The 15,747-nt window shown below is 49.2% G+C and overlaps 1 long non-coding RNA gene across 3 annotated transcripts in view; it reads right to left on the reverse strand.

The window, feature by feature from the left end:
- Positions 1 to 15,747, reverse strand: part of LOC140219488 (uncharacterized) — a 218,409-nt gene that overhangs the window by 163,809 nt on the left and 38,853 nt on the right. The window lies entirely within an intron of this gene.

A 15,747-nucleotide genomic window follows, 5' to 3' on the forward strand; every position in this document is an offset into this window, starting at 1 on the left:
GACAACTTCGCCGACAACAGAGGGTGGCTGCACAGGTTTAAGAACAGCCATTGGCAAAACCATTTCTGGCAAAAGCGGAGCTGTCGCCAGCCAGGATATCCAGCAGTGGATTTCGAAGGAATGGCCAGAAATTTGTGCGAACTTTTCGCCCGCGGAAATCTTTAACGCCAACGAGACCGGGTTGTTTTGGCAGATGCTGCCCAGCAAGATGCTCGATGTCTAAGGCAGCACGTGTCGCGGGGGCAAGATGAGCAAAGTCCGCGCAAGCATTCTGCTCGCAGCTTACATGGATGGCTCTCAAAAGCTTCAGCCCTTTGTGATCGGCAAAGCAAGGGCATCGCGCTACTTCAAAAACTGTAACCAGCTCTCCCTGCTACACCTTCAATAAGGTGTGGATGATGCGTCAGCTGTTTACAGAATGGCTACAAGCATGGGACACCGAACTGGGCAAGTCAGGGCGTCACGCTTGCTTTCTCGTCGATAACTGCTCGGCCCATCACGCCATCTGCGAGCTCGAAAACATCGAGCTCAAGTTTCTGCCTGCGAACACGACCGCGAAGCCGCAGCCAGTCGACCAGGGCATCATTAAGCCATTCAAGGTCGGTTACAGGAGGAGACTCATTGATGCAAGCTTCAGTGCTTCAATTATATTTGAGAACAGCTTCACAAAATAATTAATCTTTTTCCTAGTTATAAACCTTCAAATTGAGTACTGAGCATTTGATGCGAAGTGAGTATCACTTCTGTGCGTTTTTTGTTGTCCAGATTGACATTGGACAGGGCCTGGGTGTGCCAGCAGAGACGTGGCGGCGAATACAGGCCTGTGAAGGACCTGCTTGTGGCGGTCTGGGAGCCAGCCCAGTTGCAAGGCTGATCTTTGCTGGGTAGCCACAACTTACTTTTCACAACCTTAAATGTACTGTTTAAATTTTCTCAATACATGCTACTTTCTGCCAGGGAAGCACTGTCCTCGGTTCCCAGACCGTCCAAGGAAGGAGCTTTTGACACCATGGAAGGTGTCTGTCATGCAAGGCAACTACACATCTATTAACATATACCCCATTTATTCAGTGTGCCTACGCACGGTGTCGTGCTCTGACACAGCAGCAACTGTAACCACCCTATGTAATGGCCAGAATGGGCCTTTAGGGTATGGTAATAAAACAAATAATCAAGTTTCCACACTTTCCAGTCAGTCTACAAGGTGAACCCCATCCCTCCTTCTTACATATTGCCCTTTTCCTGAAAAATTTAAGTAGTCAAGTCACACGTTACAGTTGGCAAGATGAAATTCCTTCCATAAATGGTAAATGTCTGAAGTTTGTAGCAGATGTGTTTATTTAAACTCTGCTTTATAATTCCTTCTAAATGCAATTTGTCTCGATGGCTTTGCGAAATGATTTAAGGGTGCCATTGCTTGTGTCATGTTGTTTTTGTGTCATTTACTTATTTAAAGTACCCTGCTAAAGAAGCTAAAATGTCTACATTGAGGATGTTTATTCTGCTACAAGAGCTCCTACAAGAAGCCGTTGACTTTTCCACAACTGAAAATGCAATGTAAAATTTTCATTACTCAGCAGCTACCCAAAGCAAACTTGTATTCATTCTTTTGTTTCATTCCTTGAAATTAATCTTTACTGCATTACGTTTTTAACTGCCTGTTTGTTTTTAATAATTTAAATGCATGTTCTGACAGGCTGCTTCAAGCGCCGCTTGGAGAAGCAAGGTTTCCTTGAGAGCGTGGTGAAAATGCTATTGAAGCGGATGAACCACTCTGTGGGCGAGAAAATTGCCGACATTGATAGAAGAGCAAAAAGGTATACTGATTAGAACAATTTTATTGCATTCATATTTTGCTGCTTGAACCTTAAGGTACGGACACACTGGCGGCAAAACATGCGCGGCACGCCGGTGGTGGCGCGCCGCTAAAGCTGCCGCGGAGGCGGTTTGGTCTGGCGCGCAGAGGATGGCTCGAGGAGCCATTTTCGGCGGCTTGCCGCATGCCGCGAACCAATGAGAGACATCCGGGCTTTCTCCTAAGCGGCACCTCTTGGCTACTGCCGAAGTTAACTTCCAGCGGCGGCGGCGGAACCACGATCTACGACCAGTCGCGACACACGGCGCTAGTGCTTTCTCCTCGTGTGCATTCACGTTGCAAAATGAATTTCAGCCGAGAGAACATGATGGAACAATTTCTGGAGACTGTTCGCGTGTTCCCCTTTTTGTACGATAAAACTCACCCGGAGTACAAAGATAAGTGTGGTATGTGTCACCCTCTGAGAGATCTCCAGTTAAACATTCATTCATGTTCTGGCCTAGTCTAGCTCGATGGTGCACCCCCCTTCGGTCATGTGTCGAGCATTGACCAATCAGGAGGTGACATCTGCCGAGTGAAGTCTTCGTGCAATAAACGGCCGCTCGCAGGCCGAGTCCTTTGTCTGGTTTCATCGAGAGCGGTCGTCTCCGTGGCTCCCTCTCTCGCGTCGTCGTCGGGCGCTCTCCGGACGCCGGGCCCCCACCGCCTACGGCTTCCGACACAAGGACGGCAAAATGAACCGGTGGGCAATCATCGGCAGAACATTCGTTCTGACTGGCGAGTTCTTTTCATTCTTTATCTGAGCTTCTGCTGAATGTTCATGTCGGTAGGAATGTGCAGGGGTGAGCACACTTGTTTAGAGTGCTCTAGCGGTGTGCTGCAAAGCAAATGATGTGGAATCTCGGTTTCCGACGGGCATGGTGATTTTGCCTGAGCGGTTCGCATGTCGTATCAGGCTGCGCGCTTTGTACAGCGCCGCTTGAGCACTCAAACAAGTTGCTCATCTTTTTATTTTGCAACCTTTCTTGGTGATAAACAGTGGCATTTCTGTAGGACCACAAGCAGCCGCAAAATTTTTATATGTGAAGGATCGTTGGCTTAAAATTGTGTCGGCATCGGAGGGCCCCCGGAAAAGTGGCGCCGGAGGAGAGGCTGAAAAGGTCCACACGAAGTGGACACTTTTCGACATCGTGGATGGCATGCAGAGGAACACACCACATTATGCGGAAAGGTAAAAAGAAAGGCAACTTAGTTGCGTAGCCATCTGCACCAACTCAAGCCTGGCATTGATGACTTCACTACTGTCACCTGTCCTACCACTCTTTCTTAAGAGTGGTAGGACTCGGTAGTGCCAGCAGGGGTGCACCCAAAACCTTCGTCTGCGAGCCTTTTGCACGCGCCGCCGTCGCAACAGCAGAGAACACGCAATGACCAAAACGCTCATCGTCATCTGAATCTGCCATTGCAGGAGTCAACACGATCAGCGCGGTAGATGAAGAGGGACGAGGAGCTGGTATGCGGTTTGCTAACTGAGCAAAGAAAAAGCGAGCGAAAACAGCAAAATCGCGCCTATGCTCGCGCAGTTTGAGACAAAGCGAGATCAGCGCTGTCATGTGACTCCGCGGCGGCCGCCACGCGAACAACCAATGTGGCCTCTCTGCCGCACAGCGTGCCGCGCGTGTTTTGCTGCCAGTGTGTCCGTACCTTCAGCTGTAAACCGCAATCTTAATTGTGACTCTCTTAAATTTGGGTGTATTACTGAATCTTAAAGTTGAGGAGCCTTTTCATCCAATTTCACCTTGAAAATATTGCCAACTTTTGAGGGCAACAGATTTTCCTGGAATCCACACACAATGCTGTCTTTCTTGTTTTATCCATTTTTGCAGGTTGTGGCGTCACTAGACCAAGAAGGGTCAATGGATCAGTACCCTGCATGATATGCTTGTTAGTAATAAAGCTTTCGATCCTATCTTGCACTTGTTGCCTCTTTGTGACATGTAGTTATGACCTTAAGGCAATAGTGGCTCCTTGTTAAGTTGCATAATATAATGTGAAGTAAGGAAAGCACAGGAAAAAGTAATAAAGAGATTCTCTTTCTGTGCTGTTCATACTGTTTGCATCATATTAGATGAGATTATATAGAACCAACTAGCCAAGCAACATGTAGTGATGTGGTTCCTTATTGCTGTGCTAATTTGCCAGATTCACACAGGGCCAACTGAGCACAGTAGAGACCATTTGGTTCTATGCCAATTAGCCCAATTGGTTCTATACCAACTGCACCATTAGATGCAAATGGTATACAACCAGTTGGCTCAATTGTGCACTAATACACAAATGGGACCAATTAGAAACAAGTGGAAATTTTCCAATTGGGCCCAATTGTTTTTTTCAACTGGGCAAAGAAAAGGTAGATCTTCAGACTCGCTGCTCCTCGATCCATAGATAAAATCAGTCGCAAACGCAGCGGAATTGCCAGATCTGCAATTCTTCGATGCGCGCGCACTGCTCCTGGAAGCGGCCATTTTTACTTTCTGCATTGACGATTGCCAAACTTCGGAGCGTGTTCAAAAATTAACGCCTGGTAGGGAAAAAGCAAACTGCTTAGAAAACAAAAATATAGTTCTCTTTCACGTCTGATAGCGCAGTGTGTTCGTGAGCGGTGTGGGAAGTCTCGAAACCGGCGTTTCAAACCATAGTTAGTAGGTTAACGATGCCCAATGGGCACGGTACGGAAAGAGTTAACCTACGAATTTTCTCCCACACTTACTGAAGGTTTTTATTACATGACAAAGAGTACAAAATTATCATTCTTAATTATACATTGTACTTTTTATTAGTAACTTTGTTGTTCGTTTTTTGCTTCTATAAGTGCAAAATCGCATCCAGCATTATCAACATCCCACATGACCTGTGGCCTGGATTTAGTTTTTCCCGGTATGTTCGCGTGCACGACAGGCACGGATTAATTGGTCAGTACACTTAAGCTGGTTGCTTGTTTTGTGCTAAAACCAGTTTATTGCACTTCCAAAGCTCGCATGATTTAACTTGGGGTAAAGGGACGCATCGCGAGCAGAGACGTAAGCCCGAAAGCTATGTTTCAGTCACGAACCATGCAGAACAAGTCTACATATAAATGGAATCTGGACAGTAGCCAAATTCTGCTGTGACTGACGACGCCAATACCGGTCAGCCATTAAGCTTGGCTGCTTGAACCGATAGGTAACATTTGTCTCATTAATTTGTAGGCAGAGAGATGTTAACAGACTAGATCCCGCAATCCACATGGGCAGTTAGGACCCTCCGTTGCTGTTTCCAAAATAAACATTCAATTACGAGGCCATCGTTATATACACACAATCACGAAACAGCAATATCGGAATGTGTTTCACATTTTTCATCTTATTGCAGCTGTGGCTATAGGAGACTGAATAGCCTTATCAATATATTGTAGCGAAGAAGACTGGCGCGCCCTATGGACGCACTATCATCATCGGCCCGCCAACGAAGAGGGGCTCGCGCTCTCGGCGTCTGACGCTCGACTGAGATGGTTGCGTTTGAGTGCTCAATAAACCGCGTTACAATATACAGTAGAACCCCGCTGTTACGTTCCTCACTGCTGCGTTTTCCCGGCTGTTACGTCGTTTTTGTCCGGTCCCGGCATAGCTCCCATAGGATCCAATGTATTGGGTACCCCGCTGTTACGTTGTAGCTGTGAAAACGTTCCCGCATGATACGTCGCAACCTGGCACCCCGAACCCGGCCGGGCAACGCGCGCCATCCGCCATTTTGACGAGTCTTGGCCAGGCTTGGCTACGGAAATGGCTACAAGACCATGGCCTCCGAGATCACCCCCTTGCACGCGCGTGGGTAATTTCGGAGGCCATAAAAAGTCGCACGCGAGTTGGAGAGACAGCCACCAGATGGCCACTGCCTCATCAGCCGAAGCGAGTAAAACCCGCGGTCCCGCAGCAATCCAGTCTTTCTTGTTTATGCGGTTCAACTCATCCGAGTCGTCCGTGTCCTCCCGTCAACACCTACGCTGCCTACGCCTCGTCGGGCCTCGCTAACACCGCGAGCGATTTGTCGTCCTTTGATGGCGTCGCGCAAGCGCAAGGCGCTTTCCCTTGAGGAAAAGCTGGATGCTCTCAACGCAGTCGACAGGCAGCCAGCGCGGAAAAGAGTCGACATCGCCAAGGACCTTGGTCTGCCACCCTCGACGCTTAACAGCATCGTCTCGAAGCGTGCCGAGATACAAGGAAATGCCGCGCTCTTAGGCCCGAAAGCTAAGGAGGCTCGTGGCGCCAAGTATGGAAACCTCGACGAGTCACTTCTTACTTGGTTTAAACAAGCTCGCGCTGCCGGTGTTAACTTCGACGGCAGCATTTTGCGCGAGAAGGCGATGGAAATAGCCGACCGACTGGGCATCAGTGACTTCGCGGCGTCAAATGGCTGGATCGACCGTTTCCGGAAGAGGCTCGGCATCACGTATAAGACGGTATCCGGGGAAACAGCAAGTGTAAACTTGTAAACAGTCGACGATTGGAAGGCCACACTATCTGCCATAATTGAGGGGTATGAGCCTCGTGACATTTACAATGCCGACGAAACGGGTCTTTTCTTTCGGGTGCAGCCATCCAAGTCGTTAAGCCTGAAGGGCGAAGCATGCCACAGAGGCAAATGCAGAAAAGAACGATTGACTGTGCTCCTTTGCTGCAACATGGATGGCTCGGACAAGCTGAAGCCATGGGTAATCGGAAAATACCGACACCCACGGTGCTTAAAGAACATTCGCCTGCTGCCATGTCACTATAGAAGCAACAGTCGTGCATGGATGACGGGTTCTTTGTTCGAAGAATTTCTTCGTTACTTCGACAACAAGATGGGCTTCCAGTGCAGGAGTGTTGTCCTTTTTCTGGACAATTGTGCTGCCCACCCGAGAGACCCGTCGTTTTTTCGGAACGTTAAGCTTGTTTTTTTTTCCTGCAAGCACTACAAGCCACTTGCAGCCGTTGGATGCCGGCGTCATAAAGAACTTAAAGCACTCGTACAGGAAGTCCATCGTAAAGCGCTGTCTGGCGCGTATTGATCGCGGACAGCAGCCTACGATCGTTTCAATACTGGACGCTATGCACTACGTCATTTCAGCGTGGACTGCTGTGAGCGCGTCAACTGCACAGCACTGCTTCGCGCGGTGTGGCTTTCGCATGGACGGCGGGGAGGAAACTGCACGGAAGCTGAAGAGACGGAAGCAGCCTCTCATGATCAAGAGCTCAATGAAGCTTTGAATGCGCTGGGTGCCACGGGAGTCACGTATAACGACTACGTCGCCGTGGATGCTGCTGTTGTGACGTCCGAGTGTCAGAGTATCGCCGAGATCGTTGCAGACTCGGCCGCGAGTGAAGCCTTAGACTGTGATGACGACGAGGAGCACGAGCCGCATGATTCCGGGGAGTTGGCGGACGCAAGCTTTGGAGAAGCCGTCGCGGCTCTGGACCTCCTTCGCAGGTACGTCGCACCTCAAAGCGACGCTGAGAGCAATGCGGTTTTCCAGGCCATCGAGAAACGCGTCGTGTTTTCCAGCGAGCGGAAAAAACAGCAATCGACCATTCTCGATCTTTTTTAAGACCTAAGCTCACTTGATGTCGAAATAAATTGTTTCAAGGCAAAGCTGCAGTGCACCGTTTTCATTCATTTTCGGACCTTTCCTCAGTGTTGCGTTTTCCCGGCTGTTACGTTTTTTTTTTCGCGGTCCGGTGAAACATGTATGAACGGGGTTCCACTGTATACATATATATATATATATATATATATTTTTACTTCACCAGCAACTTCTTATATCCACAAAACTGAATAACACTATGCTAAAGTGAAGTGGAAGTACTCAATTTAATGCATTAAACAGTTGCACGTGTGATAATTCCCCCATATTTCGCACCTGTTGGTTCCAAATGCTCTTTGTTCAGTTTGGTTTACCTTAGGGCATTTATTTTTGCATTCGCGAAGCGGTGTATCACTTTCATGCAGAAAAAGAATGCATCAGTTCTAATATCTTTGTCTTTCATGCATTTGCTTGTGGAACCAGCAGTGTGATCACTTCTAGTGTATAAATGAGCAAACACATGTTCTCATTTGTGACCTTAAGGGGGGACACTGCTATTAAATTAATGTTCATCATCTTTTTCCATCAATATTAATGAAACTTTCCAGTCTTGTTAAGGTTTTTGTGCTGATTTCAAATATGTAATTATTTTTCCAATAGGCCATTTAGTTCTGAAGATAAATGAAATTCATTGTCCATAATTTGCGGAAACAATAGAAAAAAAACTGCGCTACAAAAATTCATATTGGCACACGCCTAGGTACTAGAAAACATAAGAAACACAATGGTAGGAATACTTTTTTGATATATTAAATATTAGTAATTTTATAGCAATTCAATCTTCACTGTTCCAATTGTGGGTGCCCTATTGTGTGATCTAAAGCAGAAGTGAAAAATTTTAAAGCATAAATTCCAAAATCTGTTCCTACCCCTGTGTGCTTTGTACACTCAGCTACGAGCCACAACAAAAATTATGCCTCTACCTGCCTTGAAGGCAGAGATATGGTTGCCGCAAATCAGCAAGAAGTCAAAAATCGATGTTTTGAGAAAACGAGAAAAAAGAAGTGAAGTCACTTTTAATCAAAAGTGCAGAAAAAATTGTGCACTATTTCGCAGTGAAAGTAGCTAAAAGCCACCAGGAATGTAGTCACTTTGACTACGACCATCCAAATGGCGTTTCCTGAAAGAATTCTGCATGTCCGTAGTGGTCTTGCGCTTTTTTGCAGATGCAACTGCTCGACGGCGGTCCTTCTCCACCATGCGTTTCATGCTGGGTATACCAGGGTTGAGGTGCAGCTCTTTCAATATTGCTGCAGAGGTCGTCTCACAGCCAGCATTGCATTTCATGACTGCCTCAGCTACTGTGGCTTGCACGGTGAACAGTGAAGCATGCTGTTCCTTTGGAGCCAGTGCCCATATCAGGGAGTGGAGAGACTCGTTGCTGTTCTGAGTACTGCCCCGTAGGCACCGCTCAAGGAGCTTTTCATCAGACAGGCGCTCATAAATGGGCAACAGGGCTTCACAGACATGAGGAGGCAAATTGTAGCGGTGCTTAGGGGCTGCCTCACCCTTAGCGCTTGCTGCATTTTGCCGGCACCACGAGCTTGGTCCTGGTGGACAGTAGCTGTGGTCCGATATCAAGTCATTTGATGTTGTGTGGTGATAAGTTGCCATCACAGCCCGTTTTATTCCTTGCACATCACCCTTGTGAGTCTTCAGGGCCCAGCCATAATATAGTGTCAGCTTCGTGACTAAGTCGTTGGTTAGTTTGCCTTTACCACCAAGGCTCTCCAATCCAGGTCCCTTATGCTTTGCAATAAGGTTTCGCAAACTTGTGCCCATACGTTTCTGTACGTGGTTTGTACAGTCTTCCTTTTCCACTGAAATGTATCCATACACTCTGGCTTCCTGCAGCGCAAGGAAAGCGCGACTGTCACCATCTGAGAGTAGGGTGGTGTACCTCAGGTTATGCCGCTGCAGTGACCTTTGGAAAAGGATGAGGGCAGCTTCAACTTCCATTTCGCCGGCCTTCTTGGAGGTGTTTTTCTGACAGGCATGGCTCTCCTTCCAAGCTTTATAACTCGGGTCATTATCCTTTGGCCCATGCTCACAACCAGCGCAGAACGAAATCCAAGAAAAAACTGCGCAAAAAAAGGGACAAGACGAAGAAAGAACCACACATTCGGCATTCAGGTTCTCTTTTCGGCACCTTATAAGCTGTCTAGTCTGTGCAATTTAGTTAGACCTGATAGAAAAAAGAAAATTGAGTGCTGCACTAACCACAGGAACAAGTTTGTGCCCTGTAGAGCGAATGTCATTTATGAGATTCCGCTGAGTTGTGGCAACGTGTATGTTGGGCAAACAGGGCGCTGCATTAATATTAGATTGTTAGAACACGCTAATTCCCTAGATGATTCTAGAGGACAGCATCTTCCGAAGCATTGCAAGACCTGCAGGCATGACGGGAATGCTTGTACCCCACTTTTCGGCAGGACTAAGATTGTCGGACGCGCAAGGGATAAGAAAGAGCGCGAAATAATCGAAGCCTTTGAAATCGCGAGATTAGGGCCTGATAAATGCGTTAGCGAAGCTTCCATACATTTGTACCGCAAGGAGTTGGCGTTTCCAGGCTTGACCACCTGACAGCTGCTTTTGTCTTTGTGGCCGGTGCGCATGCGTTCTGTTGTTGGTGGGAAAGAGGCGATGGTGCATTAAACCAGTTGTTAGTCTGCGCCCGTGTTGTGTGGTTCTTTCTTCATCTTGTCCCTTTTTTTGCGCAGTTTTTTCTTGGATTTCGTAATGCTATACCAACTAGCCCCTCACCGTACGCTTCTAGACTTCAGCGCAGAAGTTGCTGAGCACCACATAGTCGAGGACTAGCCCCGTAAACAGCTCTATGACGGCGCCTACGCCAATGTGAGACGAGTGGCCGCGCGTCATCCAGGAACCATCGTATGACACGGCAATATTTCCCGGATTTCCAAGCTCCAATTCGTCGTACAGTTGCCGAACCGATTGCGCGCACAGTGCCGTCTGCTTCTCGGCAGCAAGTGCCGCCGCGGGTGCCAGCTTCCTTTTCACATACCGCTGCCACGTTTTCGTATGAAGACCACGGTGGGAGATGTTCATTGTGGCAAAAATATCGTTCAGCGCCGTTCGCCGATTCGCGGTGGCTTGCATCGCGCGCGCGGCAAGAACGTTCACAACAAACGGGTTGCACTTCTGGCTACCGTTCACGCGGGGCGAGCTCCACGCCGACGCGATATCACCGCAACACGCACACGCGATAACAATCTTTATGGCAAGGCCATATTCTCGTTCGCGTTTGCCTACTGTGACGCTACCGCCGCACACCTTGCACTTCACAAACGACATCAGTTCATTCACGGCGTCCAAACAAACGATAGCGAAGACTACCTCCACGTCGACTGGTTCGGCCGCAACGTCGTCGGCGTGAGTAAGGGAATCCAACTTCCGTTTTGTTGCTGGCGTTGAAGCAAGGACTTGAAGTTTTCTTTTGGCATTCATATCCCTCTGCAGCAAATCCGCATGTTGCAACATTGCAGTGTCATGCCGAACGCGGCCGCCGTCCGTAACAACTTCACTCGTTGGTGAGCTGGCTAGGCCTACTTCGGCGTCGTCCGCGGCTTGGGCAACATTTGCGGTTGGCGGCGGGCTATTCTCGATGTTTTCCGAAGGAACAGAGCGCTTCTGAAAGTTATAAGTTGTTCGCTTCTTCTTTTTACCGAACTTGTTCATCGTGGCGAACTTCCTCGGTGGATTGGACATAGTTCCGCACTTGTCACAAACGTACGACTGAGAACAACGAGGCGCACCGTCGCGTCGCCTGCGGAGTGGAGCAGACGACGGGAACCTCGCGCAGCCAACCACAGCACGCGTTTTTGGTCACGTGCGCTAGTCAACGAATCGGATCGCGCGTTCGGACTTCTTTTTCTCCCCGGATTTCAACGTCACTGGCGAACCGACGGAGTCACTTTTGGCGGGAAAATAAAGAAGGAAGGCTCCTCTTTCCGACGATACCAAGATGGCTGCGATCGCGCGCATAGAAAAAGAGCTACGCGCCGCGATAAAAAGGGCTGTTTTTGCGCGGAATTCAGCTCACAGTGATGTTATAAATTGATATTGCGGACGAAATACTCTTCCCTGAGATTCGAAACTTAGTGAATTAAAGGAATATTAGCTGTAGATATCGAAAATCTCATTTTCAAAAAATCGATTTTTGCGCGATTTTTTCGCCGCAAAGAGCCGTGTCCCCCCTTAATAATGCTTAAGTGTTAACCCATTCGCGTCAAAAGACGGCAATTCGCCGTCCGGTGAAGAAAGGGCCGAAGTGGCAAAAGACGGTGAAACGTCGTCGGACTGAAAACCGCTAGTTATCGCAATAAGAGATGGCGCCACATTGTAAGTGTTTCCTGGTTTTCGTTTACTGCTTTTTACACCAGATGGAGATAGTTGTCTGCAAGATTCTCAAATATTTGCAAGGAGAAAAGTATTTTCCAAGCCCGCGTTTCTGAGTCGAACATGGCGACGTGGCGAGGCAAGCCTCTCACGCAGGCAGAGATTGAATCGGTTCTACAGTCGCCGACCGATTTTCCGGACTCCAAAAATTCGGACGTGCCCGATTATTCGGTCAGCTTCGCGGCACCGCCGTTCTCCCCATAGACCATAATGTATAACAACTGCCGAAAGTTCGGACACCTTGCAACCTCTCGTCTGATTTTTCGGACACTCCTTGAGCCAACTCGATCAAGGGCATCATGCACCGACTCTGACCGGCGCATACCGTATGAACGCGTGTAAGGGCCGCACCCGTGTATGGGCCGCACCCCCAACTTCCCGAAGCAAATATTTAAAAAAAAAAAATATCCGTGTAAGGGCCGCACCCCGAACTTTCCACGACCCACGTGTGATTAGCCTTCAAAATGCGCGCGCACGGAAGCTTCCAGATGCCGCCCACGGATGGCGCCGATGTCGCGGGTCATCATCATCATCATATTTTCTTTCTGCCGCGAGCTTCCGCAATCCATATCGTCATCGGTATCATCAGCCCTGGCCACCATGCTGGCCACCCCGGCTTTGTTTTGCGACTGTCGAAGGCACGCGAGTTGTAGCAGCGTTGTTGGCGTGGGCGCACGCTGTTGTTGCGGCTCTCGTGTGTGCTCTGCTTTATTTTTCACGAATTGCCATCGAGCGTTGCCATTCTAGCACGATGGGCAAACATATCAATAGCTACACGGCAGGCTTTAAATTGAAGGTAGTGGAGTTTGCCCTCGACCATGGCAAGCGTGCGGCGGGTAGAAAATTTGACGTGGACGAGAAGTGCGTCCGAAGGTGGTGCAACCAGAAGGATGCGTTGAAGACCACCAGCTCCAAAAGGCGTGCTTTTCGAGGCAAGCCATGCAAATATCCTGAGCTCGAAGAAGAGCTGTTCCGCTACGCAATGGAAGTGCGGAACAATGGATATGCTCTGACGACGGACATGCTGCGCGTGAAGACGCAAGCTTTGGTGCGTGCGAGAAGCATACCCCGCGAGGAGTTCAAAGGTAGCGTCGGCTGGTTGCGGAGATTTTTAAAGAGGAAGGGCCTATCCTTTCGGCGAAGGACCACGCTGTGCCAGAGGCTGCCCCCCGACTACACCGACAAGGTGCTGAACTTTCAAAGGTACGTGATCGGGATGCGCCATGAGCACAACTACATGTTGTCGGAAATAGCAAACGCCGACCAGACCCCCGTGTGGTTCGACTGTCCTGAGAACTGCACAGTTGAGCTTAAAGGAAAGAAGAGCGTTTCTGTGCGGACAACTGGCGCGGAGCGCCAACGGTGCACAGTTATGCTGTGCGTCACTGCAGACGGGCGGAAGCTGCCCCCGTATGTGATTTTGAAAAGGAAGAGGATTCCGAATGAGGCTTTCCCCAAGGGAATTGTAGTTCGAGCCCAAGAAAAGGGCTGGATGGATGATGAGCTCGTCCTCGATTGGATCAAGAGCGTTTGGCAGAATCGCCCAGGCGCGATGTTGGCCAAACGATCGCTGCTCGTCTTGGATAGCTTCCGCGGTCATTTGACGGATAGAGTCAAAAAACAACTGGGCAGTATCCGCACAGACATGGCCGTTATTCCGGGCGGCCTCACCGGCGTGCTGCAACCACTGGACGTCAGCATTAACCGGCCTTTTAAGGTTGAGTTCCGGAGGCAATACTCGGAATGGATTGCAAACGGCGATCACGATGAGACTCCGACCGGGCGGCTCAAGAGGGCACCGCTCGCGACTGTGCTGGGCTGGATTTTGACCGCGTGGAATTCGGTGTCTACGGACATTGTATCCCGCAGCTTCAAAGTGACTGGGATTTCCAACGATTTGGACGGAACTGAAGACGACGACTTGTGGGGTGATGAGCCAGAAGAATGCAGCACCAGCTCGGAGTCTGAGGACTCCGCGAGTGATGATGACTGATTGTAAATAGTGATGATTGATGAGGATTATTGTAAATAAACGCGCATTCACTTATTGGTCTGTTTTTACTTGAAAAAAAAAATTTTTTTTTCGTATGTCGCGTGTATGGGCCGCACCCCGAAAATAGGCCCTCGAATTTGTAAAAAAAAGTGCGGCCCTTACACGCGTTTATACGGTAGTTCGACTTGCTGAACGCCATTTTTGTTTTGAACGGAGCCTCCTTGCTGCCCCACGAAGTGGCGCTACTGGAAATCTCCGCTCATCATCATCGTTTCGCCTGGTTCGATAGAGTGGCCGTACAGCAGTTCTGGTTTCAGCTTAGTAAGCCACGTCAAGACAATCCAGCACCTGATGTGTTTCTTTTGCGCACGACGCTGCGAGCAGGCCGCGTTTTTCATTTGTGCGACTGGTGTCGGCACGGTGGTGTCTGCTTTGTGTGCTGTGTCGAGGTTTTGGTGTTCCAACGCGGCGTACAGAAACATCGCGTCGAGTGTCTAATGGCGCCGGCAGTGCCCGCGCAGACTGCGCTGGGGAATGCCGGCAAGCGGGTGCCGGGAGGCCTAAGATTTGTCGCCTTCCGATGTGCTCCCTACTGACGCGGAAAATGTTCTGCCGAGACCTGCGCAGTGGTTGCATTGCGATTCCGGACACCGTCTCATTTGACAGTTTCACAGGTACTGACATGCGCAGAACTCGACGACGGCGAGATCATTCGTCAGGTTTCTGCTGCACCCATTCTCTATGCTGCACCGCCGGACGATGACTCCGAGTCGGAAGATGACGCACCATGTGCTACGCTGCCGTCGCATGCGGAGCGTGCACAAGCAGTGACTGTGCTTTCAGCCGCCTATAGTGACCGTGCGACCCTCCGAGATTCAGGCTTATCTGATTGCGCGTAAACGGAACAGCGTGCAACGGCACACTCATGATTTCTTCAAGCCTAATGCCGAGCCCGAATAAGTGCGTGGAAATAAAGGATTTCATTTTTTTTTATTTAATCTGCTTTTTCGGACACCTGTTTATTCGGACATTTCCGCAGTCCCCGTGAGGTCCGAATAAACGGTCGGCGACTGTATTTGCGAGTGATGATGACGACAGCGACGACACTGTAGTTGTAGATGACCTGCAAAGCAGTGATTCTGAAAGTGACTCGTCCGACGAGGATGTAGGCTCTGATGCCGAGTCTAACTCATCAGATGTGGATTGCGCGCCGCCTGCAAAAGCACCCAATTTAGAAGACTGGAAGTGGAATCCGACTGACAGCGACAAGAAAGTGGAAAAGTGTTGGTTCAGTGGGAATTCAGGAATGAAGAGAACTGTTCAGTTAGCCCTCTCTGCAAATCCGACAGCTTTGACGTCGTTCAACTGCTTGATCGGCGAAGACTTCTGGCAGATGATCGCTGATGAAACGAACGCATTTGCTGTTCTGAAACAGGCTTCAGCGCCCGATCGGTCTTGGTTTCCCCCAACAACAGGTGAGATGAAGGTTTTCTTCGCCGTATGTGTGCTTATGGGCCAAGTCAAGAAAAACACAATTCAGTCATATTGGGCACACAGATCGGTAATTAGCACACCGTTCTTCCCATCCCTGATGCCAAGGCAGCGTTATCAAGCCCTTTGTAAATACTACCTGCATTTCTCGGACAGTAGCGGCCAAGCACAAGGGGATAAGCTGTGGAAGCTGCGCTCAGTGTTAGAATATGTCTTGGAAGCTTTCTCCAGTTCCTATTATCTAGAAGAGCAGTTGGCAGTGGATGAGAGTCTTGTGAAGTTTCGAGGCCGACTCTGCTTTGTGCAGTTCAACCCGTCGAAGAGAGCATGCTTCGGTATAAAATTTTACAAGACCTGCGAATCAAC

The sequence above is a fragment of the Dermacentor andersoni genome, chromosome 7 (genome assembly GCF_023375885.2).
Source record: "Dermacentor andersoni chromosome 7, qqDerAnde1_hic_scaffold, whole genome shotgun sequence".
Classification (NCBI taxonomy): Eukaryota; Metazoa; Arthropoda; class Arachnida; order Ixodida; family Ixodidae; genus Dermacentor; species Dermacentor andersoni.